Source organism: Entelurus aequoreus, linkage group LG09 (assembly GCF_033978785.1).
Source record: "Entelurus aequoreus isolate RoL-2023_Sb linkage group LG09, RoL_Eaeq_v1.1, whole genome shotgun sequence".
Taxonomy (NCBI): domain Eukaryota; kingdom Metazoa; phylum Chordata; class Actinopteri; order Syngnathiformes; family Syngnathidae; genus Entelurus; species Entelurus aequoreus.
Genome location: NC_084739.1, coordinates 65,387,848 through 65,407,939, shown reverse-complemented (window position 1 = coordinate 65,407,939; position 20,092 = coordinate 65,387,848). Strand labels below are relative to the sequence as shown.

Genomic DNA, 20,092 nt, shown 5'->3' with positions numbered 1-20,092 from the left:
GAATATTAACAAATATTAACTATTAGAATAACCCGGCTCGACACGCGTCGCCCGCGTGCCTGATCAAATGAGGGCGGAAAATACTTTTTCCAGGTACAGTACTGGGCCCGCCATGACACCAGCTCAATCATGACTGCGTGTGGGAGGGGGTTAGTGCTGTAGTGCTGTTTTCAGTCTATATCCTTGCCCATTCAACACATTTAAATACAATATAATATATCATATCACCTTTAAAAGAAAAGTGACACATGTTTAAAATCACTTTTAGATTGTATTGAGGACATAAAAGCATGTAATTATCTAAACTTAAATGAGAACTATTTTATTTGACTCAAAAGTATAACAGAATGCTCCCCCCAGTGACCTGGACCCCCGGATGCCTTATTTAAAACCCACAGTCACAAATCATGGTTTTAAATTGGACAATGATTTTAAATTGGAACATCAGATTAACTCCATTGTATGATCTAGTTCTTATCATCTAAATTGTTTTGGGTTTTTTTAACAAATATTACCTATGGGAATAACCCGGCTTGACACACGTTGCATGATCAAATGAGGGCAGAAAATAGTTTTTCCAGGTACAGTACTGGGCCCGCCATGACACCAGCTCAATCATGACTGCGTGTGGGAGGGGGTCAGTGCTGTAGTGCTGTTTTCAGTCTATATCCTTGCCCATTCAACACATTTAAAAAATATGTATCTTTATGCGGATGATACGCAAATCTATGCCCCTTTAAAAAAGAAAAGTGACATGTTTAAAATCACTTTTAGATTGTCTTGAGGACATAAAAGCATGTCAACTTTCTAAACTTAAATGAGAACAAGACGGAAATTATTGTATTTGACTCAAGAGTATAACAGAATGCTCCCCCCAGTGACCTGGAACCGCTGGTGCCTTATTTAAAAACCTACAGTCACAAATTTTGGTTTTAAGTTGGTATCAAGTTTTTTTTCTTTACGAATATTAACTATGGGAATAACCCGGCTTAACACGCGTCGCCCGCGTGCCTGATCAAATGAGGGCGGAAAATACTTTTTCCAGGTACAGTACTGGGCCCGCCATGACACCAGCTCAATCATGACTGCGTGTGGGAGGGGGGGTCAGTGCTGTAGTGCTGTTTTCAGTCTATATTCTTGCCCATTGAACACATTTAAATAAAATATAATATATCATATCACCTTTAAAAGAAAAGTGACAGGTTTAAAATCACTTTTAGATTGTCTTGAGGACATAAAAGCATGTAAACTTTCTAAACTTAGACAACAAGACAGAATTTTTTTTTATTTGACTCAAAAGTATAACAGAATGCTCCCCCCAGTGACCTGGACCCCCGGATGCCTTATTTAAAACCCAGAGTCACAAATCATGGTTTTAAGTTGGACAATGATTTTAAATTGGAACATCAGATTAACTCCATTGTATGATCTAGTTCTTATCATTTAAATTTTTATTTTTTTTTTAACAAATATTAACTATGGGAATAACCCGGCTTGACACGCGTCGCCCGCGTGCATAATCAAATGAAGGCGGGAAATACTTTTTTTAGGTACAGTACTGGGCCGGCCGTGACACCAGCTCAATCATGACTGTGTGTCAGTCCAGGTGGGTGGGAGGGTTGTCATCACTGTAGTGCTGTTTTCAATGTACATCCTGCCCATTCAGCACAATTAAATAAAATATATCATATAACCTTTAAAAGAAAAGAGACACATGTTTAAAATCACTTTTAGATTGTCTTGAGGACATAAAAGCATGTAAACTTTCTAAACTTAAATGAGAACAAGACGGAAATTATCTTATTTGACTACAAAGTATAACAGAATGCTCCCCCCAGTGACCTGGACCCCCGGATGTCTTATTTAAAAACACAGTCACAAATCTTGGTTTTATGTTGGACAATGATTTTAAATTGGAACATCATGTTGTACGATCTACTTTTTATCATCTAAGACTTTTAGCAAAAATTAAATCAGTTTTATTTTTTAACGACTTTGAACGGGTAATCCATGCATTTTATTTAATTGCTATGGTATGGAAAGGGGTAGGATTAAATAAACTCTGCTTCTTCCTACTCCTTTTCGGCTGTGCTGTAATGACAAGTGGAAATGTGTGATGCATCACATTGTATCGTATGCATGTTCCACATAAACTGAACTGAACTGAACTCCGTTGTACGATCTAGTTTTTATCACCAAAGACTTTTAGCAACAATGTAATCAGTTTTATCTTTTAACCACTTTGAGCGGGTAATCCATGCATTTTATTTCATCGGGTTTGTTCCACTGCAAGTCCCTCTAAGTTGGAATGAAGCAGGCCTCGATCGCTCCGTCGCAGTTAGTCCAAAATGCTGCTGCTCGCCTTCTAACTGCCACTAAAAAAAAAAACAGATTTTACCATCACTTCACTGGCTCCCAGTTCACTTTAGAACCTCTTTGTTTATTTTTAAATCTCTTGACGGATTAGCGCCACGATATACGTCGGACCTTTTAAAAATGTACACCCCCACAAGGTCAGTGTCAGGTTCAAACAACGAACTATCTATTAAACAGGACAAGAAGCAAGGAATCAAACAGAGACAGGATTCAATTCAGCTCATGAGGACCCGCACCCTTGTACGGTGTCACCCCCACGCTCTGAGGAAAAAGTTCCACGCCTCCCCATTTATTTGGGCATTCCCTGATTACATAACTGAAGCTGCTTCTAAGGGGAGTGGTCACGTTATGCAGCAGCCCCAGCACTGGGTCATAAACAGTTCAAACAAAATGTGCTTGGAGCGGTGTCAGGTTTGCCCCCTTCTCTGCTCGTCCGCCTTATCTTCTTGGGAGATTCCGGGTCCTGATACGGCCCCTTCGAAATCTGAAACACAGAAACTTCTACGGCGAGGTGCATTCCGTCGCACACGGTGGAGATTTACAAGCTGTCCGCCTTTGCGCAGGGCAACCTGAACTGCAAGCAAACAAGTTGTGTGATAATTATTCTGACAGTCAGCTGATCAGTTTCTTCTTAAACCATCCATCCATCCATTTTCTACCGCTTATTCCTTTCGGGCTCGCGGGGGGTCGCTGGAGCCTATCTCAGCTGCATTCGGGCGGAAGGCGGGGTGCACCCTGGACAAGTCGCCAACACAGATAGACAGACAACATTCACACTCACATTCACACACTAGGGACCATTTAGTGTTGCCAATCAACCTATCCCCAGGTGCATGTCTTTGGAGGTGGGAGGAAGCCGGCGTACCCGGAGGGAACCCACGCATTCACGGGGAGGACATGCAAACTCCGCCCAGAAAGATCCCGAGCCCGGGATTGAACTCAGGACCTTCGTATTGTGAGGCAGACACACTAACCCCTCTCTTCCGCCGTGTCATAAACAGTTCAAACAAAATGTGCTTGGAGCGGTGTCAGGTTTGCCCCCTTCTCTGCTCGTCTGCCTTATCTTCTTGGGAGATTTCGGGTCCTGATACGGCCCCTCGAGATCTGAAACACAGACACTTCTACGGCGAGGCGCTTTCCGTGGCACACAGTGGAGACTTACAAGCTGTCCGCCTTTGCTCGATAAGAACAAGGACAGCTTTGTCTTCACGCAGGGCAACCTGAAGTGCAAGCAAACAAGTTGTGTGATAATTATTCTGACAGTCAGCTGATCAGTTTCTTCTTAAACCTCCGTTTAAAATCCAGAGGTGATGGTGTGGCTCCAAAACTTTGGAACAACCTCCCATTTTAATGACTTTTAAATCACGTCTTAAAACATGTTTCTACTTATTCCCATAGTTAATATTCGTAAAAAAAAAACTACAAACTTGGATGATAAAAACTAGATCGTACAACAGAGTTAATCTGATGTTCCAATTTAAAATCATTGTCCAACTTAAAACCAAGATTTGTGACTGTGTGTTTTTAAATAAGGCATCCGGGGGTCCAGGTCACTGGGGGGAGCATTCTGTTATACTTTTGAGTCAAATAAACTATGTGTGATTTTACTCCATTTTATTTCCCCTTATGTATTTATTCCAGGACCAGGCTACGATGCCTCTTTTCCCCTGGTAATGCATTTAGCATGGGGCCCTCAGTAATGGCTTTCCCAGTCCCGACTCTCGTACGGAATGACGCACCAAACGGAATGATTGCCACGATCAATAATATTGGCCTTTAAGTGGTCCGCTCGGAGTTTAGGCAAATAATACTTTTCTTTCTTACCGCCCAGTCCGCCTCTCGCAGTGAAAAGTACTTTAAGCGATGAGGTCCGAAGTGAGCGGCCGCGCTGGAAAACCGCAGAGCAGCGTGATGGTTTCCCTGTCAGAGTGCGTTTCCTCCGATTGGATTTTACGCGGACAATTTATAGTTTCCACCTCGGGTGTTTTTCTTTGCTGCTTTTCCATCAAATCTTTCTTTTTGACCGCGCGCCCGCCCACACCGGTATTTCAAGCTTAAATGATGGTAAATGATGTGTTCCGCATGTTGTGCGGGGAAACTAAACAACCCCCCGACGAGCCAAGAATGTACAGCAAGTTCTATGACTTGTACATGACCAACGTATGATCCTGGAACTACTTGGTATCGGATTGATGCATACATGTGTGGTAACATCCAAAACTAGTGTAAAGTATCAAAGAAGAGAAGAATTAGTTTTTATTACATTTTAATAGAAGTGTAGATAGAAAATAAGCAGATATTAACAGTAAATGAACAAGTAGATTAATAACACATTTTCTACCACTTGTCCTTAATAAACCATTTAAAAGTGCTTTTAGATCGTCTTGAGGACATAAAAGCATGTAAACTTTTTAAACTTAAATGAGAACAAGACGGAAATTATTTTATTTGACTCAAAAGTATAACAGAATGCTCCCCCCAGTGACCTGGACCCCCTGATGTCTTATTTAAAAACCTACAGTCACAAATTTTGGTTTTATGTTCGACGATGATTTTAAATTGGAACATCAGATTAACTCTGTTGTACGATCTAGTTTTTATCATCTAAGTTGTTGTTTTTTACGAATATGAACTATGGGAATAACCCGGCTTGACACGCGTCGCCCGCGTGCATGATCAAATGAGGGCGGAAAATATTTTTTTCGTAAGATTGTGTTTATTTGTGTAAAATTGCAAATTTACCTTGTAAGAGTACAACTTTTTACTGTAAAATCCAGACTTTTTTGTCATAAATCAAATTTTACTGTAAATTAAAACTGTTTTTTATTTATTTATTTTCTGGTTTCTTACTTGATTTTTTAAATGTAATCTCTATACAGTTACAAATGTTTTCTTTCAAAATTATATTTTTATTTTTTTATTTCTTATTGAAACAAGTCAACATGATTTGTTTTGGCCTATTTTAGTGTTTTTATTAAAAGTGCTTTAATAGTGCTGTATACATAAAGTGGATTTGATAATTATTTTATACACTAAACTATTATTTTATCCCAAAAAAATTATTGTTATAATTATGAAACATTTTCTCATAAAATGTTGACTTTATGTTTGTAACGTTGCAAACTTTCTCCTAATATTATTGCTTTTTTACTTGAAAATTTCCTTTTTAAATGTGGGCTTTTTTTCTCGTAAGATTCTTTGCTTATTTGCGTAAAATTGCAAATTTACCTTGTAAGAGTACAACATTTTACTGTAAAATCCAGACTTTTTTCTCATAAATCAAATCTTACTGTAAAATAAAACTTTTTTTATTTTTATTTTCTGGTTTCTTAGTTAATTTTTTTTTTTTTAACTAAGAGTAACTATAGAGTTACAATTGTTTTCTTTCAAAATTCTATTTTTTTTTTTAAATTTCTTATTGAAACAAGTCAACATGATTTGTTTTGGCCTATTTTAGTGTTTTTCAATATTTTATCTAGTCTTATTTTACACACTTTTTAATCTTTAATAATGTGCACCACTTTGGAAACCATTTAAAAGTGCTTTAATAGTGCTGTATACATAAAGTGGATTTGATCATTATTTATACACTAAACTATTATTTTACAAACATTTTTTTTCTTGTTGTAATTATGAAACATTTTGTCATAAAATGTTGACTTTATTCTTGTAACGTTGCAAACTTTCTCCTTATATTATTGCTTTTTTACTTGAAAATGATGACCTTTTCCTTTTCAAATGTGGTCTTTTTTCTCGTAAGATTCTGTGTTTATTTGCGTAAAATTGCAAATTTACCTTGCAAGAGTACAACTTTTTACTGTAAAATCCAGACTGTTTTCTCATTAATCAAAATTTACTGTAAATTAAAACTTTTTTTTTTTTTAATCTGGTTTCTTACTTGATTTTTTTTTTAATGTAATTTCTATACAGTTAGAAATGTTTTCTTTCAAAATTCTATTTCTGTTTTTTTATTTCTTATTGAAACAAGTCTACATGATTTGTTTTGGCCTATTTGAGTGTTTTTCATTATTTTATCCAGTCTTATTCTACACACTTTTTAATCTTTTATAATGTGCACCACTTTGGAGACCATTTAAAAGTGCTGCATAAATAAAGTGGACTTGATAATTATTTTATACACTAAACTATTAGTTTATCAAAAAAATGTTCTTGTTATAATTATGAAACATTTTCTCATAACATTTTGACTTTATTCTTCAAACTTTCTCCTAATATTATTGCTTTTATACTTGAAAATGATGACCTTTTCCTTTTCAAATGTGGGCTTTTTTCTCCTAAGATTCTGTGTTTATTTGCATAAAATTGCAAATTTACCTTGTAAGAGTACAACTTTTTACTGTAAAATCCAGACTTTTTTCTCATAAATCAAATTTTACTGTAAATTAAAACTGTTTTTATTTTTATTTATTTTCTGGTTTCTTACTTGATTTAAAAAAAAAAAAAATTTCTATACAGTTACAAATGTTTTCTTTCAAAATTCTATTTTTATTTCTTATTGAAACAAGTCAACATGATTTGTTTTGGCCTATTTTAGTGTTTTTCATTATTTTATCCAGTCTTATTCTACACACTTTTTAATCTTTTATAATGTGCACCACTTTGGAAACCATTTAAAAGTGCTGCATAAATAAAGTGGACTTGATAATTATTCTATACACTAAACTATTATTTTATCCAACATTTTTTTCTTGTTATGAAAAATATTCCCATAAATGTTGATTTTATTCTTGTAGCGTTGCAAAGTTTGAAAGATGGTAAATGATGTGTTCCGCATGTTGTGCGGGGAAACTAAACAACCCCCCGACGAGCGAAGAATGTACAGCAAGTTCACATCTGCCGCCGGAGCGGAAAACCTCCCTGACCGCACAGGCATAAATCAGCCCGGCCGCCATGCGTGTGAATATCACAGATTGCCACACGGACGTGCAATTTGGAGAACAGCAGCTACTGTTTCTCAGGTAATATCAGAGGTAAACCGGTATACTAGTATGTTAAATGAATCATATTCGATACTATACCGCCTCTAAAAAGTACCAATCCCCTGGTTTTACGAGCAGAGGAGCATGTTCGGCAGTGCACACACACAGAGTACTTACAAGCAGACACTGTGTGTAGACAGAAAAGGGAGAACGGACGCATGTTGGCCTAAAAAGTAAAGATAAAGGTGAAGTTATAACACTTAAACGCCCTCAGGAAGAGGTGCTTTAAAACATGACTACCTAGCTAGCAGCTAACATCCATCCGTGTTTTAGCTACTTCCAAATCACTAATCCTCGCCTCCATGGCGACAAATGAAGTATTTGCAATTCCGACTTTTTGTTAGGTTTTTTAAACGTACTTCTTTTAAAACTCTATTAATGTAATATTTTTATATTTATATATTTTTTATTATTATTATTATATTTTTCAAATTCTTTAAATGCATTTTATCCCCTCCAAATGTGAAAAAAAAAAAAAGCACAGCTTCATCGTGTAAGCGTACAATTCTCGTAATGTGTCAGTTATTTAAAAAAAAAAATCTCTATATATTTTTGTAAAATATACCGGTACTTTTTTGCCTATTTGAAATTCCAACTTTGTTATATTTTTAAACGTACCATTTTTAAAACTCTATTAATGTAAGATTTTTATATTCTATATTTATAATTTTTTTATTATTATTTTTTATATTTTTCTAATTCTTTAAATGCATTTAAAAAAAATGCATCGCCAGCAGGAAAACAAAACAAGTACTTGGTGAAATAAAATAAAAAAACACAACTTAATCGTGTAAGCGTACAATTTTATTTCTAGTAATATGTCAGCTTTTTAAAAAAATATTCTCCATATATGTTTGTAAAATAGACTTTTTTGCCTATTGGAAATTCCGACTTTTTATTATATTTTTTAAACGTACCTTTTTTTAAATTCTATTAATGTAATAGTTTTATATTTATATAATTTTTTATTTAAATGGGACACTATTTTACTGGGGCTCATCGCGAGCAGGAAAACAACACAATTTTATTTCTCGTAATATGTCAGCTATTTGAAAATAAATATTCTAGATGTATTTTTGTAAAATAGACTTTTTTGCCTATTTGAAATTCTGACTTTTTGTTATATTTTTTAAACATACTTTTTTAAAAACTCTATTAATTTAATATTTGTATTTGTATTATTATTTTTATATTTTTAAAATTATTTAAATGCTTTTTCCCCCCCCCAAATGTCACATTATTTTACTAGCCTCCTCAAGAGCAGGAAAACAAAACAAGTCCCTGATGACATTAAAAAAAAGCACAGTTTAATTGTGTAAGCGTACAATTTTATTTCTCGTAATATGTCAGTTATTTTAAAAAAATATTCTAGATGTATTTTTGTAAAATAGACTTTTTTGCCTATTTGAAATTCCGACTTTTTGTTATATTTTTCAAAAGTACCTTTTTTAAAAACTCTATTAATGTAATATTTGTATATTGATATGTATTTGTATTATTATTTTTATATTTTTTAAATGCATTTTTTTCCCCCAAATGGGACACTATTTTACTGGGCTCAACGCGAGCAGGAAAACAACACAATTTTATTTCTCGTAATATGTCAGCTATTTAAAAAAACACTCTCCATATGTTTGTAAAATAGGCTTTTTTGCCTATTTGAAATTCCGACTTTTTATTATATTTTTTAAACATACCTTTTTTAAAATTCTATTAATGTAATATTTTAATATTTTATATTTATATATTTTTTATTATTATATTTATATTTTTGTAATTCTTTAAATGCATTTTTTCCCCCAAATGTTGAACAATTTTATTTCTCATAATATGTCAGCTATTTAAAAAAATATTCCCCATATATGTTTGTAAAATAGACTTTTTTGCCTATTTGAAATTCCGACTTTTTATTATATTTTTTAAACATACCTTTTTAAAAAAACAATTATATTAATTTAATATTTTTATATTTTATATTTATATATTTTTTATTATTATTTTATTATTATTATCTACTTGTTCAAATGTGACACTATTTTACTAGGCTCATCGCGAGCAGGGGGAAAAAACAAGTCCCTGATGACATAAAAAGAAAAATTGCGTAAGCGTACAATTTTATTTCTCGTAATGTGTCATTTATTTAAAAAAAATATTCTAGATATATTTTTGTAAAATAGGCTTTTTGCCCATTTGAAATTCCGACTTTTTAGTTAGATTTTTAAAACGTACCTTTTTAAAAATTCTATTAATGTAATATTTGTATATTAATATGTATTTTCATTATTATTTTTATATTTTTCAAACTCTTTAAATGTATTTTTTCCCCCCAAATGTGACACTATTTTACTGGGAGCAGGAAAACAACACAATTTAATTTCTCGTAATATCTCAGTTATTTAAAAAAATGTCTAGATGTACTTTTGTATTTGAAACTCCGACTTTTAGTTATATTTTTCAAAAGTACCTTTTTTAAAAACTCTATTAATGTAATATCTGTATATTAATATGTATTTGTATTATTATTTTTATATTTTTTAAATGCATTTTTCCCCCCAAATGTGACACTATTTTACTGGGCTCAACGCGAGCAGGAAAACAACACAATTTTATTTCTCGTAATATGTCAGCTATTTAAAAAAACACTCTCCATATGTTTGTAAAATGGACTTTTTTGCCTATTTGAAATGCCGACATTTTATTATATTTTTTAAACGTACCTTTTTTTAAATTCTATTATTGTAATATTTTAATATTAATATATTTTTTATAATTATTTTTATATTTTTGTAATTCTTTAAATGCATTTTTTTACCCCAAATGTTGAACATTTTTATTTCTCATGTCAGCTATTTAAAAAAATATTCTCCATATATGTTTGTAAAATAGACTTTTTTGCCTATTTGAAATTCCGACTTTTTATTATATTTTTTAAATATACCTTTTTTAAAAAAAAATTCTATTAATGTAATATTTTTATATTTTATATTTATATATATTTTATTATAATTTTTACATTTTTAAAATTCTTTAAATGCATTTTTTCCCCCCCAAATGTGACACTACTTTACTGGGCTCCTCGCGAGCAGGAAAACAACACAAGTCCCTGATGACAATAAAACATAAAAATAAATAAAAAAGTGCAGCAACTTCACATCTGCCACTGGCGTGGAAAAGCCTCCTGCCTGCAAAGGCATAAATCACTCGCCGTCCTGCACGTTTCACAATAGAGATGTACTGCATGCGGGGAAATAAAGCCGAGGTATGCATCAAACGCCGAGACAAATGTAGGAGATCACCATATAATTGTTTGGACATCGTGTCCACATGCCTCGCTGCATTTCCACACCAGCTTTGAAAGGCGGATCCAAAGCCTGCGCACTTCCCTGAATCCGTGAACACCCTCAGGACGAGGCGCTGGCCTCCGCGGGAGGGTGGAAGCCAAATAGGAGTGTGAGAAGATGAAGCATCCTGCTCCTGCTAGCTCTTCGCCCCCGCTAAACATACCACTTTTTTTTTTTTAAAGCAAACAAATAACTCGACATAATTCCTCGCCCTCTCGTCTGAGTACAGCGGCATGACGGAGTGGCGAATTTAAGCGTCTTCTCGGAAGCCGACGACTGATGGAACAAGCTGACGAGCTAACGAAGTGGCGACACACTTGGATTCATTTGAACGCTTGTCTGTGATGTCTGAAGATCTCCCTGACACACTTTTGTTGGCCGGCTGAATGATGCTCAATGCGTGCCAGCACTCACGCCTTAGTCGGTATTACAATGGCGTTTACCAAAGCAGGGAAGTTGGCACGTTGTGTAAATGGTAAATAAAGAGAGAATACAATGATAAACAAATACTTTTCAACTTGTATTCAATTAAATAGACTCCAAAGACAAGAGATTTAACATTGGAACTGGAAAACTTGGTTATTTTTTGCAAATATTAGCTCATTTGGAATTTGACGCCTGCAACGTGTTTCAAAAAAGCTGGCACAAGTGGCAAAAAAGACTGATAAAGTTGAGGAATGCTCGTCAAACACTTATTTGGAACATCCCACAGGTGAACGGGCTAATTGGGAACGGGTGGGTGCCATGATTGGGTATAAAAAGCAGCTTCCATGAAATGCTCAGTCGTTCCCAAACAAGGACGGGGGCGAGGGTCGCCACTTTGTCAACACATGCCTGAGCAAGTTGTTGAAGAACAACATTTCTCAAGCAGCTATTGCAAGGAATTTCGGGATTTCACCATCCACGCTCCGTGATATCATCAAAAGGTTCGGAGAATCTGGAGAAATCACTGCACGTAAGCCATGATATTACGGACTTTTCGATCAAAAAGTGGCATCGGTGTGTAAAGGATATCACCACATGGAAAACAGAAAACCACTGTGAGTAACTACAGTTGGTCGCTACATATATAAGTGCAAGTTAAAACTCTACTATGCAAAGCCAGTTATCAACAACACCCAGATGAGGTGGTTCGGGCATCTGGTCAGGATGCCACCTGAAAGCCTCCCTAGGGAGGTGTTTAGGGCACGTTTGACCGGTAGGAGGCCACGGGGAAGACCCAGGACACAGGCTGGCCTGGGAACGGCTCGGGATCCCCCGGGAGGAACTGGACGAAGTGGCTGGGGAGAGGGAAGTCTGGGCTTCCCTGCTTAGGCTGCTGCCCCCCCCCCGCGCGACCCGACCTCGGATAAGTGGAAGAAGATGGATGGATGGTGTGGAACTTGCTCCTCAGAGAGTGGGGCGACATTGTACGAGGGTGCAAGTGCACACGCTCTCCTCACGAGCTAAATTGAATCCTGTCTCTGTTTGATTCCTTGCTTCTTGTCTTGTTTAATAGATAGTTGGGTGTTTGAACCTGACATCGGGAATGTCCGGCGGGCTAGATTGCAAAGGAAAAGGACAGTGCAGCAAAGACACAACAAACTCCCATCTTGTCTCTCATGGACACACAACCTGTTGTTGTCGACTTTGGACTTGTGACTGAACGACATCAAGGCCACGGAACAGAGACACACTGCATGCTTGCATCCACAAAAATATACGCCACACACATACATACCCCACGCCCCCCCCAATCCAACGCCCTCAATGCAAATCCCATAAGGGTGATGACAGGATGGTCAGCGCCTGAGAGCTGCGCCCTACCACCATGGCCCCGCACTCCCTTCCCTCTGTTGCTAGATATCTCGAGATGTATGTTGTAATATGTATATGTGCTTTGCTATGGAGGTTTTTTCCCAACTCCAGACTGGGCTCCTAATGGGACACTATTTTACTGGGCTCATCGCAAGCAGGAAAACAAAACAAGTCCATGGTGACGTAAAAAAATAAAATAAAACATTTAAAAAAGCACAGCTTAATCGTGGAAGTGTACAATTTTATTTATTTGAAATTCAGAATTTTTGTTAAATTTTTTAAACGTACCTTTTTAAAATGATATATTTTTATATTAATATATTTTTTATTATTATTTTTATATTTTTCAAATGTTTTGAATGCATTTTTCTCCCCCAAATGTGAAACTATTTTACTGGGCTCATCGCGAGCAGGAAAACAAAAGAAGTCCCTGGTGACATAAAAAACTAAATAAATAAAATAAACATTTTAAAAAAGCACAGCTTAATCGTGGAAGCGTACAATTTTATTTATTTGAAATTCCGAATTTTTGTTATATTTTTTAAACGTACCTTTTTAAAATGATATATTTTTATATTAATATATTTTTTATTACTATTTTTATATTTTTCAAATGTTTTGAATGCATTTTTCTCCCCCAAATGTGACACTATTTTACTGGGCTCATCGCGAGCAGGAAAACAAAACAAGTCCCTGGTGACATAAAAAAATAAATAAATAAAATAAACATTTTAAAAAAGCACAGCTTAATCGTGGAAGCGTACAATTTTATTTATTTGAAATTCCGAATTTTTGTTATATTTTTTAAACGTACCTTTTTAAAATGATATATTTTTATATTAATATATTTTTTATTATTATTTTTATATTTTTCAAATGTTTTGAATGCATTTTTCTCCCCCAAATGTGACACTATTTTACTGGGCTCATCGCGAGCAGGAAAACAAAACAAGTCCCTGGTGACATAAAAAAATAAATAAATAAAATAAACATTTTAAAAAAGCACAGCTTAATCGTGGAAGCGTACAATTTTATTTATTTGAAATTCAGAATTTTTGCTATATTTTTTAAACGTACCTTTTTAAAATGATATATTTTTATATTAATATATTTTTTATTATTATTTTTATCTTTTTCAAAAGTTTTGAATGCATTTTTCTCCCCCAAATGTGACACTATTTTACTGGGCTCATCGCGAGCAGGAAAACAAAACAAGTCCCTGGTGACATAAAAAAATAAATAAATAAAATAAACATTTTAAAAAAGCACAGCTTAATCGTGGAAGCGTACAATTTTATTTATTTGAAATTCCGAATTTTTGTTATATTTTTTAAACGTACCTTTTTAAAATGATATATTTTTATATTAATATATTTTATTTTTATATTTTTCAAATGTTTTAAATGCATTTTTCTCCCCCAAATGTGACACTACTTTACTGGGCTCATCGCGAGCAGGAAAACAACACAATTTTATTTCTCGTAATATGTCAGTTATTTAAAAAAAAATATTCTAGACGTATTTTTGTAAAATAGACTTTTTTGTCTATTTGAAATTCCGACTTTTTGTTATATTTTTCAAAAGTACCTTTTTTAAAAACTCTATTACTGTACTATTTTATATTTATATATTTTTTATTATTATTCTTATATTTTTCAAATTCCTTTAATGCATTTTCCCCCCAAATGTGACACTATTTTATTAGGCTTCTCGCGAGCAGGAAAACAACACAAGTCCCTGATGACATAAAAAAAAAGAAAAAAGCACAGCTTAATCGTGTAAGCATACAATTTTATTTCTCGTAATATGTCAGTTATTAAAAAAAAAAAATTCTCTATATGTTTTTGTAAAATAGACTTTTTTGCCTATTTAAAATTCCAACTTTGTTATATTTTTAAACTTACCATTTGTAAAACTCTATTAATGTAATACTTTTATATTTTATATATTTTTTTATTATTATTTTTATATTTTTGTAATTTTTTAAATGCATTTAAAAAAAATGCATCGCCATCAGAAAAACAAAACAAGTCCCTGGTGACATTAAAAAAACACAAAAAAACAGCTTAATCGTGTAAGCCAGGGGTGTCCAAAGTGTGGCCCGGGGGCCATTTGTGGCCCGCAGGTAATTTTTTAACGGCCCCGCGGCACATTCTAAAAATACGATTAAAAAAATAAAAAACATAAAAAGTGGTATAAAAGAGCAAACATGTAACAAGAACGTGTTGTAATGTTTACTCTAATCACACAAAGCTGCCATGCAGGCTGTTTCTTTCTTTAACAAAATCAATGTCATTATGAATTATTGACCTATTCAAAGCTCCAATTACGTCACATTAAATATTCCACTTTGGAATATTTTTTGGGGAAAATATTTTGTGTCTGCCATATAAAAAACTCAGTTGTTTTGTTCAAAGAAGGGCCTAAAACGAACAAATAAAAAACATAAACAACAACAAAAGTTATAATTGACGGATAGATCTGAAGTTGATCTTGAGACTATTGTGTTAAAGGTAAAAAAAAAAAGTATGATTTATTTTTTAATACTTTACTGAGCAGGACCCTTTTGGATCCCCAATAATTTTAGCGGGACTTTTTTTTTTTAAAGTGTCTATTTAAGTTGCTCAAAAATAATAATGAATTAATGTTGTTATGAGTTATGCTATGAACTCCAATTAATATATAATCTCAAATATTCCACTTTAAAATGTTATTGAGGGAAAATATTGCATATTTTGTGTTTTTTCCCCCCAAAAAATGGGTTTTCTTTGACAAAAAGAGCATACAACTTAAATCTTGAAAAAACACTTTATATTGACAGATAGACCTAATGTTGATCTGGAGATTTAGACCTTGAATAATAATAATAATACTAAATAATGACAATTTTTTAATATTTTTTTTTACCTAAACCCTTTGGGGTCCCCAGGATCAAGCCTGAGTGGAGGCCTAAATGTATATATTTTTTATACATATATTGTATTGTTTTTTAAAATAAAAAATATCAAAATGGCCCCCGCTTGCTTTGATATTTCAGTGTGCGGCCCTCAGTGGAAAAAGTTTGGACACCCCTGGTGTAAGCGTACAATTTTATTTCTCGTAATATGTCAGCTATTTAAAAAAATATTCTCCATATACACTACTGTTCAAAAGTTTGGGGTCACCCAAACAATTTTGTGGAATAGCCTTCATTTCTAAGAACAACAATAGACTGTCGAGTTTCAGATGAAAGTTCTCTTTTTCTGGCCATTTTGAGCGTTTAATTGACCCCACAAATGTGATGCTCCAGAAACTCAATCTGCTCAAAGGAAGGTCAGTTTTGTAGCTTCTGTAACGAGCTAAACTGTTTTCAGATGTGTGAACATGATTGCACAAGGGTTTTCTAATCATCAATTAGCCTTCTGAGCCAATGAGCAAACACTTTGTACCATTAGAACACTGGAGTGATAGTTGCTGGAAATGGGCCTCTATACACCTATGTAGATATTGCACCAAAAACCAGACATTTGCGGCTAGAATAGTCATTTACCACATTAGCAATGTATAGAGTGTATTTCTTTCAAGTTAAGACTAGTTTCAAGTTATCGTCATTGAAAAGTACAGTGCTTTTCCTTCAAAAATAAGGACATTTCAATGTGACCCCAAACTTTTGAACGGTAGTGTATGTCATAAAGTAACATTCATAATAACTTGTAATATATACATGATGTAAGTATATATGTAATGTAGTAACATTTATAATAACATTTAATATATACATGATGTAAGTATATATGTCATGTAGTAATATTCATAATAACGACTTTTTATTATATTTTTTAAACGTACCTTTTTTAAAATTACATTTATTTAATATTTTTAAATTTTGTATTATTATTTTTTATATTTTTCAGGTTCTTTAAATGAATTTTTTCCCCCCAAATGTGACACTATTTTACTGGGCTCATCGCAGCTTGAGAGCTGCGGCCCACCACCATGGCCCCGCACTCCACTCCCTCTGTTATCAGATATCTCGAGATGTATGTTGTAATATGTACATGTGCTTTGCTATGGAGGTTTTTTTCCCCACTCCAGATTGTATTTTTTTACTCATCCTTCCCCAGCATTTGACCTTTTTTCCCCATCTTTTACAGGGCCTTCCTGTTCTGTAACCCTGTACACTGTTTGTTTGTCTCATCTTGAACGGGTTTTTGCTGAAAACAACGTTCCGTTGTACTTGTGCAATGACAATAAAGACCTATCCTATCCTATCCCGACAGCCTGACCCCCGCCACGGGAAGTTCCGCATTAAAGGACACGTGATCCCGACATTAAACCCGGATGTTATTTGCTCCTTCTCTCCCAGCGAACGCTGCAGGCTGTCTCTGCTTTTGTCGCATTTGTCAATCACTGTAATTACCAGGTGAGTGGCAGCCCTTTGCCTGGAGTGCCAACTTGGTAGCGACGTGCCCAAGAGTATTAATTATGCCGCGCGGTGAGAAAAAAAAAAAAAAAAAAAAAAAAATAGGAAGTCTTTTAATAGAGAGGCTGACGTGACATCATTGTTTGGAGTCTTTCTTCCCCTACAAACATGACAATCACAGGCGTCCCCCTGGTCATCAAGCCGAGATGAGGAGGAATTGTCAGAGGAAGTTATTAACAAGCTGTGTAGCAAGTGATAAAGTCGAGCGTCTGTTTACATTAAGGCGGCGAGCGGAGCCGAGCACAACAGTGCGAGATATGAGGAAATATGGAAATGCGGCGTCGGGGTAGCTTTTTTTTTTCCCCGCCGTAAAGCCGGCGCTGAATGTAGCTGATGATGCACGACCGTGCGGTGCGGTCTGCCAATCAAGGGCTCGCGCAAACAGGGGCCCGCCGCTGCACTTCGCATGCAGCGCCGATGCTCCCGTCAAGCCCCCTAAGAGGCGCCGACAGCTTCCAGGTCTCATTAGCATCCAGTAGTGGCTAATGCTGCCTCCCTATTACTGTCTGAGGAGCTGAAATGCAGTTGGAGACGAGCACGGCCCAGGGGGCTTAGGGTTGCCAGTTTAATTAGTGCCTGATAATTTCAATAATGAGTGACAATTCATTGGGGCTTTTTAGGTTGGCCCACTGTTTGAGTGCAAATCGATAATCCTCTGTCCCCCCCCCCGCCCCCCCCGCCCTCTCACCGGCAGATAAAGGGCAAGCGTGCAATGGTGGTGGTGTTAAGGTGGTGAGGGGGCGTCTATCCCTCCGCTGGAATTAAATGAAAAGAATCAACTTAGAGCGAGTCCCTTTGAAAGCCGGGACGAGAAGCCGATGTGATTTCATTTGCCCTTATTGGATGAGCAGGTGGGTCTTTAAGTTGCTGCCGTGGGGGTCCGGAGTGGAAACAATTTGCCTGGGAGTGATACGCCGCCGCTGTAAGTGAGTGGAGGGTCGGATGTGGGCCACTGAGCCGCACTACGCTCCCAGGCCACTGCATTAGGTACACCTGCACGACCCAGTGAGGCCCCCCCCGGCGCCGTAATACTACGACTTTACAATAATGTTGCTCAGAGGGAGATGTTAACTACAGTCGTGGTCAAAGGTTGACTTTAAAAGTCTTATAGAAGTGTTACAATGAAGGCAACACAGGATGTAAGTGTCTATATTAGCCTACTATCAAAATGACTTTAAAAGTTTTATATAAGTGTTATAATGAAGGCAACACAGGATGTAAGTGTCTATATTAGCCTACTATCAAAATGACTTTAAAAGTTTTATATAAGTGTTATAATGAAAGCAACACATGATGTAAGTGTCTATATTAGTTATATTGGCCTACTATCAAAAAGACTTTAAAAGTCTTATATAAGTGTTATAATGAAGACAACACAGGTTGTAAGTGTCTATATTAGCCTACTATCAAAATTACTATAAAAGTCTTATATAAGTGTTATAATGAAGGCAACACATGATATATGTGTCTATATTAGTTATATTGGCCTACTATCAAAATGACTTTAAAAGTTTTATATAAGTGTTATAATGAAGGCAACACATGATGTAAGTGTCTATATTAGTTATATTGGCCTACTATCAAAATGACTTTAAAAGTCTTATATAAGTGTTATAATGAAGGCAACACATGATGTAAGTATCTATATTAGCCTACTATCAAAATGACTTTAAAAGTCTTATATAAGTGTTATAATGAAGGCAACACACGATGTAAGTGTCTATATTAGCCTACTATCAAAATTACTATAAAAGTCTTATATAAGTGTTATAATGAAGGCAACACATGATGTAAGTGTCTATATTAGCCCACTATCAAAATGACTTTAAAAGTCTTATAAAAGTGTTATAATGAAGGCAACGCATGATGTAAGTATCTATATTAGTTATATTAGCCTACTATCAGAATGACTTTAAAAGTCTTATATAAGTGTTATAATGAAGGCAACACAGGATGAAAGTATCTTTAATAGCCTACTATCAAAATGACTTTAAAAGTCTTATATAAGTGTTATAATGAAGGCAACGCAGGTTGTAAGTGTCTATATTAGCCTACTATCAAAATTACTATAAAAGTCTTAAATAAGTGTTATAATGAAGGCAACACATGATGTAAGTATCTATATTAGCCTACTATCAAAATGACTTTAAAAGTCTTATAAAAGTGTTATAATGAAGGCAACGCATGATGTAAGTATCTATATTAGTTATATTAGCCTACTATCAGAATGACTTTAAAAGTCTTATATAAGTGTTATAATGAAGGCAACACAGGTTGTAAGTGTCTATATTAGTTATATTAGCCTATTATCAGAATGACTTTAAAAGTCGTATATAAGTGTTATAATGAAGGCAACACAGGATGAAAGTATCTTTAATAGCCTACTATCAAAATGACTTTAAAAGTCTTATATAAGTGTTATAATGAAGGCAACACAGGTTGTAAGTGTCTATATTAGCCTACTATCAAAATTACTATAAAAGTCTTAAATAAGTGTTATAATGAAGGCAACACAGGTTGTAAGTGTCTATATTAGCCTACTATCAAAATTACTATAAAAGTCTTAAATAAGTGTTATAATGAAGGCAACACAGGATGTAAGTATCTATATTGGCCTACTATCAAAGTGACTTTAAAAGTCTTATATAAGTGTTATAATGAAGGCAACACAGGTTGTAAGTGTCTATATTAGCCTACTATCTAAATGACTTTAAAAGTCTTATATAAGTGTTATAATGAAGGCAACACAGGTTGTAAGTGTCTATATTAGCCTACTATCAAAATTACTATAAAAGTCTTAAATAAGTGTTATAATGAAGGCAACACAGGTTGTAAGTGTCTATATTAGTTATATTAGCCTACTATCAAAATTACTATAAAAGTCTTATATAAGTGTTATAATGAAGGCAACACACGATGTAAGTGTCTATATTAGTTATATTAGCCTACTATCAAAATGACTTTAAAAGACTTATATAAGTGTTATAATGAAGGCAACACAGGTTGTAAGTGTCTATATTAGCCTACTATCAAAATTACTATAAAAGTCTTATATGAGTGTTATAATGAAGGCAACACATGATGTAAGTATCTATATTAGCCTACTATCAAAATGA

At 34.6% G+C, this 20,092-nt stretch overlaps 1 long non-coding RNA gene across 2 annotated transcripts in view; it reads right to left on the bottom strand.

The window, feature by feature from the left end:
• LOC133657629 (uncharacterized) overlaps window positions 1–20,092 on the bottom strand; it is a 256,487-nt gene that overhangs the window by 86,315 nt on the left and 150,080 nt on the right. The window contains exon 12 of one of the 2 annotated variants that reach the window (XR_009827304.1): window positions 2,745–3,596. The exons of the other annotated variant lie outside the window; for it this stretch is intronic. This is a non-coding gene — a long non-coding RNA (uncharacterized LOC133657629). Of the gene's footprint in view, window positions 1–2,744; window positions 3,597–20,092 lie in introns of those variants that run through there. 2 annotated transcript variants of the gene reach the window in all.